The following is a 12,483-nucleotide window of genomic DNA, read 5'->3' on the forward strand; positions in this document are numbered from 1 at the left end:
TTAACAAAGCAGTTTATGTGTACAATGAACCTGGAATTCTGTTACCATTTCAACATCTTCATACCCATTAAACGCTACCCCTTGCTTTGTGTATTTTAATTCTGGGAAGTATGCAATGGATTCTTGCCTGTATTCTATCCTTTTCCCCCTCAATTTCCTACCCCTCTCACATTGCCCCCCACTGTACTCTTTTCTAGTACACATTTACTGGTATTTATTTTGTTGGACTTTGACTTAATATTTTAAGAGAATTATAGTATTTTCACTCTCCATGGACTCTGACACTTCAGATAATTCATTTGTACCTCCTTGCATACCATGCAGTGTGTTTACTTTTACAATTATAGGCACCTTCTATCTACCACAAATGAGGAAACTCATGCAACCTAAGTTTCTCTGGGTCCAGTTAATTTCACTTGACATGATTATTTCTAAGTCTTTCATTTTCCTTTAGAATAGTGCAATATTATTCTTTCTGATGGATGAATAGAATTTGATTATGTATGTATACATATATATTCATACATACATGCATAATTGTAAATAGGGATCAATAAAATTATACATATAATTCATATACACACACAATTCTTGATCCCTTTTTACAATGGGAAGCATCTGGGCTAATTCCATGTGTTGGCTTCAGAAAATAATGCAACAATGAACATGATTGTGCTGGCAGCTTCAGTGTGGCCTTGTTGTTGTTCTATTGGATGAACACCCGTAAGTGGAATTGCTGGATCATAGGGAGCTCTCTATTCAGTTTTGTGAGCAACCTCAATAGTGTTTTCCAAAGAGCTTGAAGAAGATCGCATTTACAGCAACGGTGTAATACAGTTTCCTTTGGGACACATTCCTATCAGTATCTGTGATTGTTTTTTCAAAAGATATTGTAACAGGGTTTAGATGAATCTCAGTGTTGTTTGTATTTGCCTTTCTTTTATGAAGAGAGATATGTCTACTTGTCATTTTATTTCTTCTAAGAAGTTCTCTTTAAGTCTTTATCCCATATATTAATTAGGTTGTTGTTTATTTGAGGGTTTATTTTTGTTGAGTTTAAATTTTTGATCTCTTAATATGGATTAGTTATAAAAATCCTTGTCTGATGCTTAGCTAGTAAAAATTTTCATCCATTCTGTTCTCTTTCTTATATCTTGCTAACATTTTCCTTTGCCATGAATAAACTCTTCAGTTTCATACAATTCTATGGATCCAGAAAGAATGATATTACACCATTATTCATAAGGAAATGGAAAAACTTGGAATAAACTTACATTAAGAGATATGGAGGGAAGTTCCAACATTTATGGAATTCAGTGGAAGTGAACACATAAAATATTACCTTCTCTGGGAAACAAGAGCACAGGCAATACTCGGAGGAAAATTTATATCTTTGAGTATGTACATCAACAAATTAGAACAATCTTAAATCAGCAGTAATGATGCACCACTATGTCCTTGAAAAACAGGAACAAGCCAAACCAAAAACCGGTAGACAGAAATAATACAAATTAGATTAATGAAATAAATGAATCAGCATCTCAAAATCATACAAACAATCATAATTGACTTTTATCTACTAGTAGCTCACAAATTTGCCCAATGAATGTTAATGTAGCTATTTCCAGAGATAGACTCACCCAGCTCAAACCAGTGAATGAAAGAAACTTCTAGGATTCTAGGAAACAGTGTTTTGCTTTTTTAAAATAAATTTACTCTGTTGTTATTATTAAGGTGATTTATACAGGGATTACAGTTATATGAATCAGGTAATGAGGACATTTCTTTTTATGAAATGTCTTCAGTTCCTTCACTTGTTCCCAGTCCCCCCCTCCTGCCCCCACCCATGAGTTAAATAGTTCACTTTCATCAACGTTCAATGAACTCCACTGCTTCATTTTTTCACCCTTTTCTCTAAAGCTCTGTGCCCACCCCCCACCTTCCTGAAGATATAAATGGATGTAACATGCATAAGGTCAGGAAGACAGACCCATCACAGACTATAAACAACAATAACAAACACAAAACAAAAAGAAGGAATCTTCTGTTTCCATATCTCAGTTGTTACAGTATATACATATAATTGTATTTAATCATAAAGTCAATTCTTGGAATAAGGTGTGATAACTTTTAATTTTGTATATATAATTGTATTTAATCATAAAGTCAATTCTGGGAATAAGGTGTGATAACTTTTAATTTTGTTTTGTATTTAATAATGCATTTGATTTTAACATTAAAGGTGTAAGTAACACAATTCAAGTCCTAGTGAAATTTGAAGGTTCAGATTTAAAGTTAAATTTTCAAAATGTCTAATAGTTCCATTTTGGCAACAAAAATGAAAAACAGGCATGTTTTATCCTCAAGAATGTCATTATTTCATATGACAAAAATAAAATTAATATAATATTAATTCAGTGGAAATAAGAAATCAAATACTTATACAGTGCATCAATTCCATAGATTGTGAGATCTATTGATAAAATTAATAAAACTTGTTTTAAGTAGATTACTTAAGACATGAAGCAAGTGATAATTTTCTTTTCTAGGTGAAGTTGATGTGGAAATCAAAGCCCAAATATTCCAGAGTTCTGTGTGCTTGATAGGGTCATTTTACGTGTATGCTTGGCTCATCTCAATGTTATTTGAAGATAACTAAAAACAGGACTAGAATAAAAAAGACTCAAATGTTTAGTTTTATTTTGTGACTAGATATGTCTTTTTTAATTTCTCTTTATTTTATTGGAAAAATCTGGTAAATTTATTTAAGTAACATCAACAATAATAAGAAATCAACAATCCCTAGCTCCTTAAAAGACAATCAGTAAGAAAAAAAGGAAACAACAAAGAAAGAAATTGAGTCTCATTTTGCACGTGGTCTTTATATATTGTGGTGCTTTGTAATTGTGGATTATGTGACTATCCCATGAATCTAAGCGCAAATCACCATGGCTACTGGCAGAAAATTACAAAATTTAGAGCAGCTACCACAGCTATGCAGTTGTATGTGGGTTTCAATACAGTAGCAGCAGGGCATAAACTGTACAAAGGAAATAATTCTAGTGATTTGCAAGCAAGAATGTGATGAAAAGCATACTTTTATCTTCTTAAATGAAATCAGAAGACCACACTTTGAAAGCTTACTAGATGATCAGCCCTTTAAGTAATAGTGCCATTTTTAAGGCACTAGATAATTCAAGTCCTTCATCTCCCCTCAAACATTACTGCCATTCACAAATTATTGCAAAAGTGAATTTCCAGTGTGTTTTGATATTTCAAAAGGCTTAGGAGTAACATAAACAATATTTTAAGTTGTTGAGAAAATTTAATTTATAATAAGCAAACAAATTAGAGTCAACTCTATAGCATAACCTTTAGGAAAAATGAATTTAGGAATATGGTGTGTCCTTTGTAATTTAATATTAGACATTAGGGCAAAATGCTGGAAACAGACTCTGCAAGAAGGAAACAAAGGGCTGGGAAGGTGGCTCAGTGGTAGAGCGCTTGCCTTGCATGCATGAGGCCCTGGGTTTGATTCCTCAGCACCACATATGAAAAAAGAAAAAAGCCAGAAGTGGCTTGTGCCTCAAGTGGTAGAGCGCTAGCCTTGAGCTGAAGAGCTGAGGGACAGAGGTCAGGTCCCACAACCGGACCCCCAAAAACAAGAAAATAAAAGAAGGAAACAGAAGTCTTTGATAAGATATATTAAAGATTACCTAGGGACAAGTAATTTCACCTACATTTTCTAATATATGATAACATACTTTTGTCTGCTAATCAGACAGACTCAAAAAGACTTTTAATTATGATATGAAAAATGGATCATCATGAATGAATGAAATCAGGGAGTAGATGGCTCAGGAGCTTGATGGTTCTGTTAAATATTCTCATCATTTTAAATGATCTGGTGTTTTTATATGTGCAGAATTATGAATGTATTTTATGTCTGTGTAAGAAAGTTTGATTAATAGATCATTGTGTGATACACAATGTCAGGAACCTAACCTGAGTCACAGTGGTAAATATGTGTGTGTATCTGTATGTGTGTGTGTGTGTGTGTGTGTGTGTGTGTGTGTGTGTGTGCAAGTCTGTATATAGAAGGAAGTATCTTATTTTCGTCAGGGTATATACTTAATTTTATTAGGTATACTACATTAAGGACAGCAGATAAAGGTAATTAACCTTTAGTGCCATATGTTCCTATGATTTCATGAACAAACTAAGAGTTATGTTTGGGGTGTGAGTTTTGTGGAAAATCAACTGAAAGTATAAACATTTGGAATCTTGAGAAAGATATCAATGGCAATCATTTCAGTGTAGATCAATTTTAGACAACACTTGAAAGGATACATAATCTTATATGAAAACAGTTTTTATTAATTTTCCATAGCTACACTATTCTATAAATTTGTAGGAAAACAAGTTAATTTATGGAAACATAATATTAATGTAATTATTTATTGCATACAGTTTTACTTTAGTTTCATCAAGTCGAAATACCATTTATTTCTACTATACAGGAAGGAAAACCCTAAATATTGGAGTTTGTGCCATATTTCACATTGGGAAACTTTGTATCAATAAGTTTATTTCTTTTGCTTCTGCTTTCCTATTCATATTTCTGTTTCTCATAGTTTTCTATTAAGGACTTTTTCTTTCTCCCAATTTGGGGCTTGAACAAAACTCATGCTCTCAGTTTGTTTGCTAACAATAGTCAGTCTACCTTTTGAAACATGCCTCCAGCCCAGAAATTTTTATAGTTAATTGGAGACAGAACCTCATGAACTTTCCTACCACTCGGAAAAACATTATTCCCAAAGTCTCATCCTTCTTAATCACTAGGATTATAAAGATGAGTCATAGACCCCAAGAGTCAATGACTTTTCATGTCTTATAGATTCCACATGTTTACTAGTAATTGTAATAATAAACTACCACAGATTAAGTCGCGTTAACACTGTAAATATATTGCCTCTGAAGTGGTGGATCTAGCACTCCAAGATCAGGTTTGGCTTCTTCTGAGTCCTCCTTCCTTGGCATATTCAAGACCTTCTGATTCTTTTGGAGGATACTTCAACTTAAATGCTACCTTTGAGATTCTGTTTCCCAATGCAGTCATTTTCTAAGGCAATGGGTTATCGATTTTTTTTTTTTTTTTTTGGGTCTGGTCGTGGGGCCTGAACTCTAGGCCTGGGCACTGTCCCTCAGCTCTTCAGGTCAAGGCTAGCACTCTACCACTTAAACCACAGCGCCACTTCCGGCTTTTTTTTTTCTTTTTGCTTATGTGGTGCTGAGGAATCGAACCCAGGGCCTCGAGCATGCAAGGCAAGCGCTCTACCACTGAGCCACCTTCCCAGGCCGTGGGTTATCGATCTTTAGTATGATTTCAGTGGACAGTATCCAACACATAACATTTTACTTAATGGATAGAAGAAAATCTCTAATAAGAAATTATTTGGTTTGTGCAAGGAAGTTATGGTTATTCTTTAAAAAATTAGTAAAAGAAATAAAATTTTTATTAAAACTTGCTAAACCAGTATGAACTGTTGACATTAGACATGCCAAATTCTTACTCTGGCACACACTTAAATTCCTAGTGGTGCTGGAGGATTGAACTCCAAACCCCATTCGTAAGTTAAACAGCATCTCTACTATAGCCATATCTGCAGATTGTAATTGGATTTTTATTTTGAGGTAGTATTACTGTGCCTGGGTCTGCTTGGACTGTGGTCCTTCTAACACAACCCCAACACATTGCACGCAGCAAATGGTTAGAGTTTCTGAAACCTCTTTTTTTGTCTGGGCTTTCCTGGAACTGGAATTCTTTAATCTCTGTTTCCCAAGTAGATAATATTAAAGGTTTGAGCCACCTTATACAGTAAAAGTATACAATCTCAAAATATCTTGATATTGCCTATATTTGTGCTTAACATATATAGCTAACTTTAATTTTCTCCCTCTTTTGTTTAGTACTCTGATTTGAAAACATTGGCTTTCTTGATATACATGGCTTTGTTTGGATGGAATCCTATAACAAAAAAATTTCCCAAATGTTTATGTCAAAAGGCTTCAGGTTGGAAAAAAACCCATTGATCCTTAAGTTATAATTGCATCATATTTATAGGGTTAGTCAATGCTTTCTGAAGTATGAAAAGAGAAGGAAGGCAGAAATGTGAAAGATGTCAGGTCTTTGTAGAAATTCTGTACATGTCACTTCATGTTATCTTCCTTCCTTAAATCTTTAATTATTAAAACCTCCTGGGTGGATATTGGTTGGACTGATTGGTAACCATCTCCGGGAAATGAAGCTGATTTTAGGAGGCTGATGGTGTGGTAAATAAAGAATGATGAGAATGAGCACAGATATTGTCACAGAATGAGCCGACCAGATTCAACCGCTGAACAGCAAAATAAAGCAAAGTTTCAAGTCTCATGATTCACATTGGATCATTTATAGATAGATACATATACATATACATGTACATATACATTTACATATTCATATACATAGATACATGAAATAGTAAATCTGCAGTAGAATATGGAGAAAGTTGGCTTGAAAAGTATTAAACTATATCAAACGGGTTGCAGGAAACGTAGAGTAAAATATAAATAGTTTAGGATAGATTTTGCAGAGTTTTTGTAAAGGATGAAAATACTTCCTTCATTATATACTTTACAAATATCCTTAGTATGTTTTAAATTTTTGTATATTGTAGTAGTAGCATCTATACAATGCTGAGAATAGGAATTACACAGAATATGCAACATGCCTAGGCACTGGTGGTTCAAGGGTGTAATCATTTGGGTAAATGCCCAAAAGTTGGATTGCTGAGTCATAGGGGAACTCTATGTGGAGTCTTTTGAGGAACCTCCATACTACTTTCTCAAGTGGTTGAACAGTTTACACTTCTACCATCAATGCAATAAGGTTCTCTTCTGTCAACATCCCCTCCAGAATCTGTTGTTATTAGAGTTCTTGATTATAGCCATTATAACTGGCATGAGGTGGTATCTCAAAGTTGTTTTGATTTTCATTTCTTTTAAGGCTAGTGAGGTTGAGCATTTCTTCAGGTATCTATTGGCCATCCTACTTTCCTCTTCAGAGAGATTCTCTTTAAGTTTTTAGTCCACTTACCTATTGAGCAGTTGTTTCTTTGAGGATTTGTTGTTGAGGGATTTAATTTTTTGAATTCCAGGTATATTTTAGATATGAGACCCTTGTCCGTTTTGGCTAGTGAAAGTTATGTCGAAAAATGGTCTTTCCAACTTTGGCGGGTGGTGGGGGGAGGAGAGGGGAAGGGATGTTAAGGGGAAACAAAGAAGGATGTAACAATGCATGTACCTCCCCCCCCCCAGTATAACCCCTCCTCTCACTGTATTTGATGTTGGCATAATTTGTGGAGGGGAAGGACAAAAATAAATTGTTTAAATAGGGATACAGGTGGACCCATTGCAACAATGAGATATACAAGAAGTTAGGTCGAAAATGAACTTTACAAGTTTGGCTGAGGCGGGAATGTGAGGGAAGGGAGAGATAGAGGGGATGGGAGATGGGGAGGGATGGGAAGAGGAATCAAAGGAGGAGGCAACTATGCTTAATGTGAAATATAATCATTACCTTGTCCATGTAATTGTACCCTCTCCGAATGGTATTTTCACAATAAAAAAATTATCTGAAAAAAAATGGTATCAGTTGATAGTGCATATGATTTTATTGTTCATTACAAAGATAATGTAGTAAAAATTTTCATAGCAATTACATTGCACTAGGTTGTGGGCAGATTCTAATGTAAATAATATATTGTGTTCATGTAGACAGTTTGAGTATCCAAAGTTTTTATATGCCTGTGGCCCTTAAACCACTGATATTGAGTGACAAATGCAATTTCCTATCAGTAAAGAAGTTTTCCTTGTATCTTTTCAATATATATTTTTATTGTAAAGATCCTGTGCAGAGGGGTTACAGTTACATAAGTAAGGTAATGAGTACATTTCTTATTCACCATTGTTACCATCTCCTTTGTTTTCCACTACCATCTCTTCCATTCATACCTCCCCAATTCTTCCCTTCATCCACCCCCTTTAATAGAGTGTATTGTACATCTCATTGTTACAATGGGTCAACCTGTATTCTTTCCTTGTATCTTAAATGCAGAAATGCTGGCTTGTTTCATGCTGATTCTACTTGTGTAGACACACCTAAAGTCACTTGCCAAGTCCAAGAGTACATAAATAAAACGCACAACATTTATTTTAATTTCTTTTTTTTATTGTGAGAATACCGTACAGAGGACTTACAATTACATGATAACGAGTATATTAATTATCAAGCATTGTTGCCTCCTCTTTGTTTCCCCTTTCCATCCCTTCCTATACTCTCCCCCTCTCCCCACCTGATCCTCCCCCCAGCCCTCACCAAGATTGTAAAGTTTGTTTTTCAACATAAAAACTTGAACATCTCATTGTTGCAATGGGTCCACCTGTATCACTATTTAAACAATTTGTTTTTTCCCTTCCCCTCCACAAATTATACCAACATCAAGTACAGTGAAAGCATGGGTTATACCGTGGTGGAGGGACATACAAAGCAACAAAGAAATCATCTTAAAAATATGTTAGAAACAATTGCATGAAAGAAAAAAAACAAAAAATTTGAATCTTTATCTTGGGGTTCATTCCCATAACATCAACTTATCTGAACTTTTCTGCTTTACTCAGACATATACTAGTTATTGCAAATAAGGGAAAACATGGGACCTATGTTTCTTTGGGCCTGGCTTACTTGACTTAATATAATTTTTTTCCAAGTCTTTCCATTTCCTAACAAATGGGGCAATGTCATTCTTTCTGATGGAGGCATAGAATTCCATTATATATATATATATATATATATATATATATATATATATATATATATATATATACGACATTTTCTTGATCTATTTATCTAGTGAGGGGCATCTGGGTTGGTTCCCTATCTTAGCTATCTTAAATAATGCTGCAATAAACATAGTCGTGCTGGTAGCTTTAGTATGGTCTTGTTTGTGATCATTTGGGTAAATTCCCAAAAGTGGGATAGCTGGGTCATAGGGTAGCTCTATGTGGAGATTTTTGAGGAACCTCCATATGGCTTTCCAGTATTTGAACAAGTTTACACTCCCACCAGCAATGCAGTAAGTTTCCCACATCATTTTTTTGAGTTGATATAATAGTGTTCTACACATTTATAGACAGGTTACAAATTATTCTCAAATTTTAATATATTAAAAATACTTTCTTATTTTCTTGGCCAGGAAATCAGCAAGACCTCAGTCAGCATTTCTCACATAAGACTTTTCACATGGGTTGGTTAAATGTTGACCTAAGCTCCAAACTTCTGAGGACTCACTCATCTGCTTAGGAATTGATGCTGGCTGTTGAATGCCATTTAAGTCCATAGAACTTTATTCTTTTCCAGGGTATTCTCCATCTACTTTGGTTGTTGAGAAGGTCTACAAGAGCAACCATTCTGTTGGGAGCAGGGAGACACCATATGATGTTTACTTACTGAGATTTCTGAGTGACTTGCTGTCACTTGTATTGCATTTTACAAGTTGAATCTAGCAAAACCTACCAGTTTTAAGAGATAAGAGGAGTGGTAAAAGAACTTTTGGAGACAAACGTATCTTCAACATTATTTTGTTCCAAGCATTCCCTCTAAGGCATATTCAACAAGTAGTGAAACTAGTGTTGGCTGTATCTATGTCTTTCTCCTTGTGTGCATGTGTACATGTGTATATGTATGTGTGTATTTGTGTGTATAATAACATGCATTGTACATGTATAAGGGCATATACAGACATATATGCATATATAAATAAATATACATATATAAATATATGTGTATATATATATATATCAGTTGTTCAGTGATTTAATTTATACATCTCAGCACATTTCATTGTCACAAAGTGTACATGATAAACTGCTCTGAGGATCTGTGCTCTATGACGGGCATCCTTTGTGCTCACTTCCCCCCATCCCTGTGAACAACTTCGGCCTACTTTTCATAGGATAGCTTTGTTTTCATTACATGTAGTTACTTACTGATAATAAAAAGTTTGTTTGTAAAAGAAAAAGAACTTATAGGTCAGAGGTTAAAAGTATCCTATCCGTCCCAATGATTCCTATGAGATAAAATTTATAATAGTATAAAAGTGAAAAGGAATTCCTAGATCTGGTGTTTTGCCATTTAGAATAGAAAAGAATAATATCATGTCACTGTTATAATTCTTAAGAAATGTAAGGGTAACTGATGGTCCCTCTCATGTTCCCAAAAAACCAGTGGATTCTGTAGGATTATAGTAGACCAGCAGAAATTCTAAGTGGCAGACATGGAGCATGAAAGAGAAAGAGAGGAAATGAGAGAGAGTTAAAGAGAGAGAAATATCATAATGCTGAAAGTGCATAACAGCTAAACAAGAGCTGTATGAGAATAATCATTTTGCGATCTTCAGACTCTTCATGTACATTTAAAGGTATTTGATGTATGATAAACCATCAACATGAAATATAAAGTCATTTTGACAAAAAATAAAAATGATTCAGAAGAAATTATAAATGCAAAAACAATCTTCACAGAAGCAAACTCTCAGAGATATTTCATGACTTTGAAAAGGATAAAGTGGCTGAAGTGAGTATAAATTTAGAAGTACAACAATTCACAAAAACATCAAAAGATATTCATATATTTCATTATACAACCCAAAGCAGAAAGCAAATGTTGTTTAGATGATTTTTTTTAAACACAGTTATCTCAGGTGCAGGGAAGATGGCTCAGTTGTAGAGTGTTTGCCTTGCATGCATGAGGCCGTGGGTTTGAGTCCTCAGCAGCACCACATAAGCACAAAAAGATGGAGTGGTGCTTTGTCTCAAGTGGTAATGCTAGCTTTAAGCTGCGGGACAGCACCCAGGCCCCAGTGTTCAAGCCCCATGACCAACAAAATCAAAATAAAAAAAACACAGTCTCACTTTTGTGGCCTCAACTCTGTAATACTGCTGCTTCATCCTAGGGCTAAGATTTTAGGTATGGACATTTTTCAACACTCCTGATTCAGACTCTACTTCATCATTTTTTTAAATAAATATTTTGTTCTTAATTTTCCTCTTTGTAAATTCACATGCTCCTATAAAAATGATTTGGCCATCCCAGTAACCTTCTCAAAGTACCTCCTAATGAGGACTTACAAAAAATAGTGTTATAGTACAACAAGGAAAACAATACTACAAATAAGAAAAACCAATAATTAAATATTAATGATTAATAAAATAAAAAACAAAACAATTACCAGTGTTTTCAGTATTTGAAGGGTACTACCTATTAGATTTTACTATTTTCTCATATTCCTGTACATTTAAAACTGACTAAGATTATGATGCTCAACAAGAGTTTTATAGACTATGTGCAGTCTTTATAGTTACCCACTAAGATTACTATTTATGGCTCATCTCATCATTTGTACATGGCTTATATCATCATTTGTTCCTCGCTAACATATAAAGTAAGGAAGCCCTATTGTTTTAACAGAAACTGTAGTTAACAAAGTCTTAACTCTTTATTCTGTTCCTTTACACAAAGACTTTGCAACTTCTCATTAGTAAAGTTTCTATAAACTCTGAAATGTACATAATTAGTAGTATATGTCTGCTACCATAAATCTTAAATACTTTATAGAAAAGTATTATGACCTGACAAACAGTCCTAGTTTTTGTATATGTAAGTAAATTCCCCAAATTAAATATATTTAAAACATTGAAAGTTTTATCAAACCTTAACACTTGGTGCTGTGTTCATTAGGACAGTTGCCTTGTATAGAATAATTGCATTTCTTCTCCTACACATATCTTGAACAACAAATATCTGGGATTATTTTGTTTTTGACATGTCAATCTTGACTTTATTCTTAAATGTGTGCTTATGTAAGGAATACATGTTTCTAAAAGTTCACGACGATTCTTTTAAACTTACTTTTTGTTGAATTATATAGTTTAATAAAATCAATTACACTTTATATATAAAAAGTTTTCTGTGCTCAATTCAGCATGACGTACACTAATATTGGAAAAATACAGAGAAGATTAGCATGCCCCTGCATAAGGATGACAGGCAAATTCCTGAAGCATTCCAACAGATGCTGGAGGGGATGTGATCACAAGGGAACAGTACTGCATGGTTGGTGGGAGTGTAAACTTGTTCAGCCACATTGGAAAGCAGTATGGAGGTTCCTCAAAAGACTCCACATAGAGCTTCCCTATGACCCAGCAATCCCACTTTTGGACATTTACCCAAATGATCACAAACAAGACCATACTAAAGCTACCAGCATAACTATGTTCATTGCAGCATTATTTAAGATAGCTAAGATATGGAACCAACCCCGATGCCCCTCAGCAGATGAATGAATATGTGGTATATATACACAATGGAATTCTATGCCTCCA

At 34.3% G+C, this 12,483-nt stretch overlaps 1 non-coding gene across 1 annotated transcript; it reads left to right on the top strand.

Moving 5' to 3' along the window:
- The first annotated feature begins 12,073 nt into the window (after window positions 1–12,073).
- LOC122125979 lies at window positions 12,074–12,176 on the top strand. Its single transcript, XR_006150824.1, has one exon. It is a non-coding gene; the product is annotated as a U6 spliceosomal RNA (small nuclear RNA).
- The last annotated feature ends 307 nt before the right edge of the window (window positions 12,177–12,483 follow it).

Source organism: Dipodomys spectabilis, unplaced genomic scaffold (assembly GCF_019054845.1).
Source record: "Dipodomys spectabilis isolate Male_0828 unplaced genomic scaffold, ASM1905484v1 ptg000269l, whole genome shotgun sequence".
NCBI classification, from domain to species: domain Eukaryota; kingdom Metazoa; phylum Chordata; class Mammalia; order Rodentia; family Heteromyidae; genus Dipodomys; species Dipodomys spectabilis.